The sequence below is a fragment of the Caloenas nicobarica genome, chromosome 1 (genome assembly GCF_036013445.1).
Source record: "Caloenas nicobarica isolate bCalNic1 chromosome 1, bCalNic1.hap1, whole genome shotgun sequence".
In the NCBI taxonomy this organism is placed as follows: domain Eukaryota; kingdom Metazoa; phylum Chordata; class Aves; order Columbiformes; family Columbidae; genus Caloenas; species Caloenas nicobarica.
The window spans coordinates 93,903,487-93,913,975 of NC_088245.1; the positions used below are offsets into that span (position 1 = coordinate 93,903,487).

Genomic DNA, 10,489 nt, shown 5'->3' on the forward strand with positions numbered 1-10,489 from the left:
AAAGAAAGCTTAATACAGTACACATGCTGAAATCGTACCCTGTTCCGTAGGTAAAGCAGGGCTTTGGCTTATTCGTGCGTGCTGTGTATACTAGGAAGGATCCTTACGGCAGATTATCTTGATTATAAAGCTTTACCTGCCCACTGATGCGTGCAATCCACAGAACACGGCAGCTGGTTTTTATGTCACTAGCTGCAGCCAGCTGTTAGACTGAAAGCGTTAATAACCATTTTCATCAGTCCCAGGCTTGCATTAAACAAACTGGAAGACTCAAAGAGTCTCAGGGGGTAGTAGTGATGGCAGAAAAACCCCAGAAGCTAACACCCGAAACGCGAAGTATAAGCCACGCTATGTGAGACGGGAGGCTTCTCACGGGGCAGATAAACACAGGGCTGGAACATTTGATAGCTTGAAGTACTGATGGGCGGAAGAGACGAAAAATAAAAGCCTTGAAAACAAGTAAGAGAATGAGAAAAGTTGCAGTGGATATCACATTAGAAAGACGTTTAAAGAGATGGAGCTTTTTAGGGGTGCAGTACTGCTGAAAAGGCAGAGACATCTGAAAAGAAAATTGTTTCCAGTTTCTTTTTTCTGTGTTCATAAAAACCAGGACATTATGCACAGTTTTTAAGTCAACAGGACCATTGCCATCGCTCCCTCTGTACTCCAAAAATTCCAGCTGGTATCAGGTTTTCCTTGTAATGGAAACATGCTGGCAGAACTTCAAAGACTTGATAACAGCTTATACAGAGAAAGGACAGCAGTAGTTAGTTATACTTCACTATTAAAAATGTTGTTTTCAACTCTTTTTTTTTTTAATGAGAAGTTGGATTGAATTTGGCAATGCCTAAAATAGTGCCACTTGTGTCTGCTTGCAGCTCAGGAAGAGAATGTGAATACGTAGCTGCGCTGGATTTTTTTCGGGAAAGGCTATCTAACAGCTCAATTTTTGTCCAATATGCTGTGGCTAGGGGCTACGAGCACCATGAAATAACTGAACCCAGTCAGACAGCTTTTAAATGACTGAAAAACTGAAATGGGAGTTTTGAAGAATAGGAAAATTTGAGTACTCTATTTATTTCTTTATTTGAAGGTACAGAAATCACCCAACCCTGATAAGCATTGTCTTAACAGCACAAACACTCAGAAGAACCTAGGAAAGTGAATGAAAAAAAGTTTGAGTAAGTGGAAAAAAGCCTTTAATTTATAATTGGATATAACAAATTATGAATTTGCCATGGATGGACAAATCCAGTTTGAGCAATTGTCTTAATGTTGCATCCTTTTCTCTCTTATTTTCTTATATTTTTTAAAAATTTTATTTTCTTCTCTTTTCACCACGGTAGGATTGTAGGTTCAGTTTCAAGACTGTCCTAACTTTCCGTGTAGCGCCAAATGGCATCTGTACTACATTAAAGTGATGAGATCCATGCCACTTTGCAGAGATTTAAGAATTATGCTGGGGCTCACAGTAACCAGAGGCAGAGTATCTATATAAATAAGGCATTTTTACTTCTCTGGAAAAAATGTTTCTCTCTTAAAAATATTACAGTCCCTCATTTTTTCCTCCTCCTCTCCTTCTTCCCTGATCATATGCAACTAAAGAAATGGCCTTTGTTAGTTTTTCTGGGCTGGCAAGAAGCCCAAAGATCCAGCTGACAAAAACCTCAAGTCAGCAAATCCAATGTGAGGAATGTCCTTTTCAGAGCCCTCAGTTCACAGTCTTGCTGTCACGGAGCATCTCAATAGCTCCACACAGAAGAGCCTTGCGTGGCCTTTCTTTGCAAGGTGAATCATCCTTACTGTGTTCCATATCCTTAAGTAATTAGCTCTCCTCACTCACCCATTGCTGCCCAGGGTTTGCACGCTGAGCTCTGGGGGAAGAAGATGCAACAGCATCTGTCCAAAAAGAAGCTCCCGTCAATGCGTCAAGGGAGCGATTGCAAAGCTCAGTGAATCGGCTCCTGTCACTCCCACCCCACATTATGCCTATGACATGGCATCACATACCTCAGAGGAAAGCAGCCCAAGAGGGCTCTGTCAGCCTGGACAACGTACGGTCAGCAAAAGGCACCTGAGTTAAACATGCGTGTGCTGCTGTAAATCCCAGCCCGCTGCCGCATCACTTGAGTTTGCACCAAGATTTCTACCGTGAAACAGTCGAGGACTTCACAGAAGTGGCTGGATTATAGTGGTCACTAGTCAGAAAAACAGGTGCTGCAAACAAACTTAAGGGTCTATTGCATGTGTTGGTTGGATAAGATGAATTTTGAAAATTTTTCCCCAAAGGAATTCAGTGCTTTTTAAGGAAATGAAGAACGCAGTAAATAAAGATTTAACCAGGCAGCACAGCAATCTGCACTATGGCTTCACAGTGGAGAAGTGGTTCATCCTGGAATAAGGGCGCTTCAAATAATGTCAAAATAAGCACCCACTTCTCACACAGTTTTTTTTCCTGAGCCTTTCCTTAGTTGACACAACAAGCAAACACTGCTCTTTCTGTTCTTTCTCCTCCCCTTTCCTCAGTAGTCCTTTGGTATTTACCTCCTCTTATTTTGGATTTCCTGTCTGTACCCTAGGGAAAGGATTTTCCTGTGAGAAACAAATGTCACACTGCTGATCTGTTTGGACGCCAATAGACCAAGTCTATCCTCCATGTGAAGCAAAGCTTTCGTCTACCTGCTATCAGAACAGTACTACCCTCAGATTATTCTCTTTTTTTTCGAACTCATTTTATTTGTAACTAACTTTTGAGGATTAGCTTTCTGGTCCCTAGTAGCATCACTATTTCCACGTATTAAGTTAACAAGGATGCAACTGTTTTGGGTGAATGAAGACCTAAACTGGACTAAATCTCAAAATTACAACCAAACATTAGGCATTTTGAAAACATACCTACTTTCTATAGGGTACTGCATAGCACATATCTTTTTGGTTACCGTATTTAACATTTTGGTCTGAGAGGATGAGAAAAGCAAGGGAGAATGCTCCATATCTCTTCTTCACATGTACAGAGAGCAGGGCAGAGCAACTCTGCCAGAAGCATCCAGATATGGTGATACTGAACATATTAAGCTGTTTCTGAAATTACAGAAGGTGTTTTTTCATGACGGGGTGCAGTCTTCCTGGCAATTCACACCCAATTATTCAAGGAAATGCAGGAAAAAGAAAACCTCTGCAACTGAGCAGTGAAAGTCCCATCAGATGTGCCTATTCAGATAGTTGAGACATAAAACTTGCTTCACCTCAAACACAGTTGCAGGCTTTTGTCTTTCCCCAGCGACCAAAGAGACCAATAAACCATCAGCCTCTGGGCTGGAAGATGGCCAAGGCTGCTGAGCCCCCAGGCAGCTTGATGACAGGCTTTGGAAGTGCTTGGGAAGGACAGAGGTGCCACCTCTCATCTCTGGCTCTGCAGAGGCCAGAAGACACAGTACAATTGCTTTGTAAAGACAGAAAAGTAATTTCTGGAAGATCACTGGGGAATGCGTTTATGTGCGTGCATGCATGCTCAGGTACAAGGTATGCACGTTATATTGAGCGTATGTCATAGCAGCAGAGTGCAAAAGTCTGGCTGAAGAGTGCGGTAAGATAAATTGCTTATTGCATTTTCATTTAGATGTCTTGAGGGCGTTTGGAGCTTAGGATGCTGAAAATACCTTAGATGTCTTTGCTATCCTCTTGTGATGTGTTGTAAGGGATGCTAGATCGCCATGATTGCAACAGCCTGACTGTGGCTTCGAATGGGTTGTACTATATATCTTCAAGATGCTGTAGAGCACTGGGGAGTGTTTTGTGGCTTGTGGCATATGCAGAATGGGTGATTTGTAGACCTTTTGGGTCTAACCAGCTATTACCCCTGTGCTTGTGAGGCACTGGATTGGATGACCCTGGCGGTTTATTCCATGTACAGTGTGTAGTATCTCCCACTGCTTGCAATTTTGTGAGGTATAAATAATTGCCTTCATTGTACTCTCACTTTGAAAGTTGACTAAAAACTTCTTTATTCCGTATGCAAGGATTTCTCCATACAAAAGAGTAGAGATTGGGTAACACATTCTGGAAAGCTCAGAAAAGCCAGTGCTCCAGTCAGTGCATCACCAGAGAGCTAGCTGGGGTTCAGAAGAATGCAACACAATTATGTACAGCCCTCCTTCAGTTTTACCTTAAGGCCTTTTGCTTTGCATTTTCTGCAATGTAAGCATAAGAAGTGTCTAAATCTACACTTAGTGAGCATTCATGGGACTAATGAAAGTCAGATTCAGACAGTGCTTTAATAAAAGTCAGGCTGTTGTACAGGAAATTACGTGGAGCCTTCAGACGCTTTCAAACCAGAGGAACTATCTGTGGAAGGCACTGTTTAGATGGTCTTGAACTTGGTCTCAGTTTCAGCCAAAACTCATAACGTTAGAAATATCTTAATGTCATGCTTATAAATAGACCATCAAAAGTCTTTTTCCAATAAAGACATGAGAGGCAACCTTTTGGTCACAGCCAGATAACTCATTCACATGCTAGATCCAGTCAACAAAGCAAACACTGTGCAAAAAATCTGATTTCTTCTAAGCAATGAGATAGATGAATAATGAAGTAAAGCTCATTCAAGGGAGCGTGTGGGGGACACTGTAGTAAGCAGAAAGACGAGTAAAAGTTAACTGTGATCAAGCTGACCATGCAATAAAGAGAAAAAGCAAACCTCCAAACCTAAGTGCAAGTCTCACTTTGCCAAATTCAACTCTGTAGCAAGTAAATATTCCTATGGGGAAAGCTCCAGTAGAATCTACTTAGGCAAGGTGGGCCTGGTTTGTGTTTTATTCTGACCTGGCCTTTACCTTCTAATTGATGTCCATTTATGTTTTCTACACTGAAATCTGAAGTTGCATTCCCTATAAAAGATCTACCTGCTCAATGACAGCTAGAAGCAGAGATACCTGTTTCTTTGCCACTGCAGTAATAAGGAGATCCATCGCTTACCACATTCTGAGCTGGTCAATACTTCTGCCTCATTTCTTTCCGGCAGATGGACAGATGATGGAAACTGGTACTGCCTTTTTTCTGATACAAAGCCTTCTGATTTCAGAGCAACTACTTGAGCAGAAGTTCTCACATATCAGTGAGAACTTGAGAGCTGGTAGCACCTTGCTTGCTCGGAGCTTCAGGTGCCTCACTTCCGAAAACTCAGCTTTTATTCAGTCAGGCAGCAAGTATATATTTTTGCTGGGACTTTCTTGATGCCTTCTCTGTATGCTGATCCTATGGCTTTCTCGTTTCTCTTCCACGTGAACAATATTCAGCCACCTGCATGTTAACTCAGCCTGTTATCAAACCTTCCACCTACACAGCACATTCTTAAACAGCTTCGCACATACCCTCATTTTTGGGGTGGTGTCTCCTATTGTTTCGGCTATTTATTCCATAAAGCTTAATTGCACTTTACAGTTGACTGAAATGGAGGGTGGTTGTTACACCCACTACCTTCAGCAACACTGCATGCAACTGCCAGCATCACAAGATGTACATTTTTAGTACCCAGGCAAGCCGTTGCATTTATGTTCCTCAGAACTATTCAACAGGACACTACCCACTGACAACAGGTTTTCTTGGACACACAGATCTCTTCCCATAAAACTTATGGAGCTGCAGACCACCTTCTGCTATCTTCCTACAGCAAAGATGCCCTATATTTAAACACAGCAGCTACCTTTTCCTTGACAAAGGTAGTATCTAAGTACTACAGGGAAGCATTCTATTCCACTCTTCCTCCTGCCCTTTAAATCACTCTCCTCTCCTCTGCCCAGCTAATTCCCTTTTCCAATTAAATCTGCCAATGGGCTGCTCTCTTTGCTGCAAGAGCTGGATTTTCCCTTACTGTAGACTCATAACTTTGTGAAACACAACTCCAAATTAACCTGTATTGTCAGCTAGCCTCAATGTGGTGAGAGACAGCATAGCCAGAATATATTGTGGGGGAAAAAAAAAAAAAAAAGGAATTTTTTACCTTTCAGTCAAAGCTGGCATTTTTGGCAATGAGTAAAAGCTGTTTTCATGCTCTGGAGAGCTCTTGGCAATGCAACACCCATGTTCAAGCTCCTATTCTGTTCATCCGAGAAGGCCTGGGGTTAAAACCTCTGCTCCAAGTTAGGCAGAACTATCACTTTAAAGTGGGATGCATCCTGTGTCAAGTCAGTGTCTGATACCACAAAAAAAAATGTTCACAAATTAAAGCAATGCATTAGCATCCAAAAGCAGACATTAAGATAGCTAAGTTAACAAGGAAAAAAGTGTGTGTAAGAAAAGGGTAGCATTTCAAACAGTTGTCCTTTTACTCCTGCATGGGATAAACAAATGTCAAACCTCCAGCTCTGCTAAGGAGCAAGCATCATCCTCCAGCAGTAACAGAGCTGCAGCACTGACAGCAATGGAGCTCAGGCAGAAACCTTTAGGATTTCACTGTTCATACACTATTTCCAGACTTTTGGAGGTGCTTCAGATTTGAGTCTCCTAGGAACTGACTCGTGCCAACTTGGCGCTCCCTACTTGTTCAGCTTTTTTTAGTGCCTTCGCTTCCTGGGCAGAGGCTGAGGGGTGATGAAGGGAAGACCACTGCCCTTTGCAAGAGCTTCACAGAGCGCAGGATGGTGCTCTGAGCACAGCAGCAAGCTCTCCTCCCTGGGCCACCTGCCTCTGTAGCGTGGCTGATCCCTCACTGTGATCCTGCCCTTCGCAATCATCTCCTCTGGCACAGCTTCCCAATGCTCACCTCTAGGCTGGGCCACTTCCCGGGCTGAGGAACAATCCCTGTTAACCTAACAACACTATCCTGACCTAGAGAGGGATGTCATTTCTCTGGCCCATTTGACACGGGAAATTTATCAGTTTTGGAGCTTTTCCACTTAAAACAAAGAGACTTGTGTGAGCACCACTTGCCAAGACCTGCTCCATGGAGCACACAAAGGAGCACAGTGTCATGGAAATAAACGAGCTACTTCCTTGCACAAGCACAGTGGTATTCTTCATCCTGACAGTCATACCCTGGCAGGAACCTCACCTGGCACCTATTTTTGTCAACCAACAGGTCATAACCCGAAGGCAAAACACTGTTGAAAACAGACACAAGCTGTTCACAGGAACAAAGAAAACTGAATGCATGAGCAGGCTTTGAAAATCCCATGGAAGGTTTATCTGATGAGTGATGAGCAGATTGCAAAAATGCTTAAGTACTTCTGGGAAGTACCAGGTCCCACAACTGCTCTGTCCCAGGAAACTGACTCATCATTAGGCAAAAAAGTCATGCTCCCTCTTGCTTGCTTTCTCTGTGGCTTGATGACTCTTCCTTCCTTTCCTGGCCAGATCATGACTCCACATCAACAGGTGAAGCAGAGAGCGCCTCTGTGCCAACTCATTCACTAAATAAGCCAATTATCCTGCACACAAGGTGTAAATTTGAGCTGTCTTGGGTGAGGAAGGAGGCTCATGCTGAATTGATACCCCTCACTTCCCGGATGAGAAGTGGGCACTGCCGTAACTCAGAGAACAGCAAATTCTCCGTGTATAAAGAAACAACACAGATGCCTGAGCCCAAGGCGCGGATCCTGATTTCAAGAGATAGTTTACTTCGAAACGGTGAACATGCCCTCGGCCTAGGAGCGCACAGGAATTTTTGACACCCTTTTGTTCTTGTCAACAGCCTTTTCTTGGCTGCTTGCTCTCTCCAGTAGGCCACAGAGCCCCTTTTTGGGCACCTGGACCAGGTCTGGGCATTGCAGCACAAGCACTGCATATTTAAAAGTTATACCTGTTGCAGCTCAGTGTTCCTATACCTGAGCTGCTGTTGCTTGTAATGGCTTGTGTTGCAGTGCAAACCTGCAAAGGATTCATGCAGGTGACTGCCGGCTGGGAATTTTTAACATTTCAAGTGCTCAGCTCTCTTTTAATGCATTTTTTTTTCAACACAGCTTGATATGTTTCTAAAATAAAGTTTTTAAAAGTATGGAAGTTATATCACATGGGAGTTTCAGACCTTAGTATGGACCTCTAATCCCTGAGATTAATGGTAAAATATGCCCGTAAACCAATGTCACATCTCTGCTTCAAAGCATGAGGTACTAATACTTCCCTCTGAAAAAGTTCAAAGAATTTGTATCACAGGCATGTGTATTTCCTAACCTAAGTTCAGTAGCCTTTGCTGAAGTGTCCCATAAAATTCACCTTGAGGCAAGCATCTCATTTACTGAGTAGTTCACCCTTGGCTTTTGAAATTGATAACATCCTAAACAATGGAGCCCTGAATGCATGTATTTGTACCTGCTCTTTCTACAGGAATATAGTGCTCCTCAAGGAACAGCTGACGAAGCATGGATCTTTACTATGCCTTAAAAATAGACGGTCTAGAGGAGAGTGAGCTTTTGCCATTCAGTCACGCGCAAGCTGGCAGAGGAGTTAGCAAAACAGGCTGCTCTACCTAGCTGGCCCATCACCACATTGTCCCCATAATTAGACGTGCCCTCTGCAACCTCTTGTTACGCCAGCTGGTCTAAGAAATATCAGCATCTCTTCAGAGCCGAAATGCAGAGAGTCCCGGTCAAGAAACAGCATGAGCTCACCTTCGCAGCAATGTGGCGATCCTTGGTGCGAGTGACCCGTGCTCCTTGAGCTTAATCGTCACTTTCTGAAAGCTGGGGTCAGGATGCAGGACTTCATTGATGAAGACATACTAAACCCTCTCCGGCTCAGAGCACACACACCGGGGCTGCTGGAAGGCAGAGCAACCACACAGACGGAGCCAAGTCACACTGATATTCTATGGAGTCTATTTGGAGGCTTGGCCTCAATTAGCATATAAATGAAGTGATACACGCAGTCGCAGCTTGCCAGAAAACGAGACAGAATAATCTCCCCAATTTGGCAGCTCTCTAGAGCATTTAGTTTGTGAATGAGGAGCCAGGCACACTTTGAAGCCAAGCTGGGTCCACAGCTTACAGCCAATTGACTTTACATGGCGAAAACAGGTCTTGAGAAGTCATGAAGCAGACCAGCACTTTTTCTGCTCTTAAACTAAGTTGCTATTATAGGAAAGTGACTTTAAAGATACTCATCGCTGTTCCAGTAGGCTGATAGCATTTCACCTATTGCGTCCAGAGGCCCAGATGAGCTGTGGTACGGCCCTCTGGCTGCAGGCGTCTGGCCATGAACAGAGTGCTTGATTTTATTCCAAGTAAAGGAGAAGGAACTGAAAGTTCACAGGAAAAACGATATGGAGGAGATGTGACCACGTAGCTGCTGAGCTTAGACACAGACAGGAATTTTACTTACGGATCTGTATTTGGGAAAGAATAAGGACACGAAATAGAAGCGAAGACATTCAAAACTGATGCACAGAGCATAGATGGAAGGAGTGGTGGTGTTTATTTGTATAGCCTATGCAAGCCTTTTAAGGTATTTCAGTTAAGACAGGGACGGAGGTTTGTGTTTTTGTACAAATGCCTTTCGCATTTATTAGGGTTTATTTTTCCTTCTTTAAATATTTTCAATTGTCAGGGGCTCGGTTCAGACGCAAAAGCAAGGAAAGCTAAGCACAAAGGCATGCAGATTTTTCCAAGAGCAGTGCAGCCTTGCTCCTATAGCTACATAGTCTACTTTGGGGAGGATCAAATTTCTAGGGAAAATGCAAAATCAATTTAAACACAGGTAAAACGTAAAAGGAAAATCAGTGCTAGGCTAGAATAGTCTTTTTTTGTCAGACCTTTTAACTCTACTTTAAATACACTGACTGGAAAAAAAAAATCCATTTTCCAGTTACATTAGAAACCACAGTCAAGCCTAGCTTGACTATACATGTTGCTGTGTCTTATTTTCCATCCTGGGACAAATGCTTCTCCTTAAAAGCTTCGAATTACAAGAAAATGTTACATGTCTCTTTTAAGAACCTCTTCGCATCCTTCAGCTAGCTTGTAGTTTCTTTGCGCACCAAATTTGTTCCTTTCCCTTGTTTTTAAGCTCCAATTTAGTGCTTTCCTATGATGCTGTAGCAGCTGCAATCTGGAACTGCACAGATGGTTCATTCTCTGCAAATGCCCCTTGCCTGCCGTGCAGCTGGGGTGAGGTAGGTGCTGCGCTCCTGCACTCCTGCCCATTTCGTCTTGCAGGCATCTGAACACGTGGGTTCCTATAAAAATCCGTGAAGTCTCTACCTAGTCCTGGACTTGCTTAAGCAGTCAGGTAGGTACGATCCCATCTACTGTTCAGAGCTAGGAGAGCCACAATCTGAATATCCACTTTTTCTATGTCACGAAATAGTCGAACAACCTTAATGAAAAGCAGGAACGACAGTCTGCTTGAGCAGGAGCTGGGAACTTTAACAACTTGGATCAAAGAAATATGTGACATCCCGCTTGATTCGATGCAAATGAATTAATGTCACAAGACAAGAAATCTCAAAATATAAATACCACTTAAAAAGCACCCCCCTTCCCCATTTCATTAATGTTAC

The 10,489-nt window shown here is 43.1% G+C and overlaps 1 protein-coding gene across 1 annotated transcript in view; it reads right to left on the bottom strand.

Moving 5' to 3' along the window:
* The window catches only part of PHLDB2 (pleckstrin homology like domain family B member 2), an 88,763-nt gene extending 80,094 nt beyond the window's left edge, over positions 1 to 8,669 (bottom strand). The window contains exon 1 of the mRNA XM_065643585.1: positions 8,604 to 8,669. The gene's annotated coding sequence lies outside the window, so the exon portion shown is untranslated. The remainder of the gene's footprint in view (positions 1 to 8,603) is intronic.
* Between the last annotated feature and the right edge of the window lie 1,820 nt (positions 8,670 to 10,489).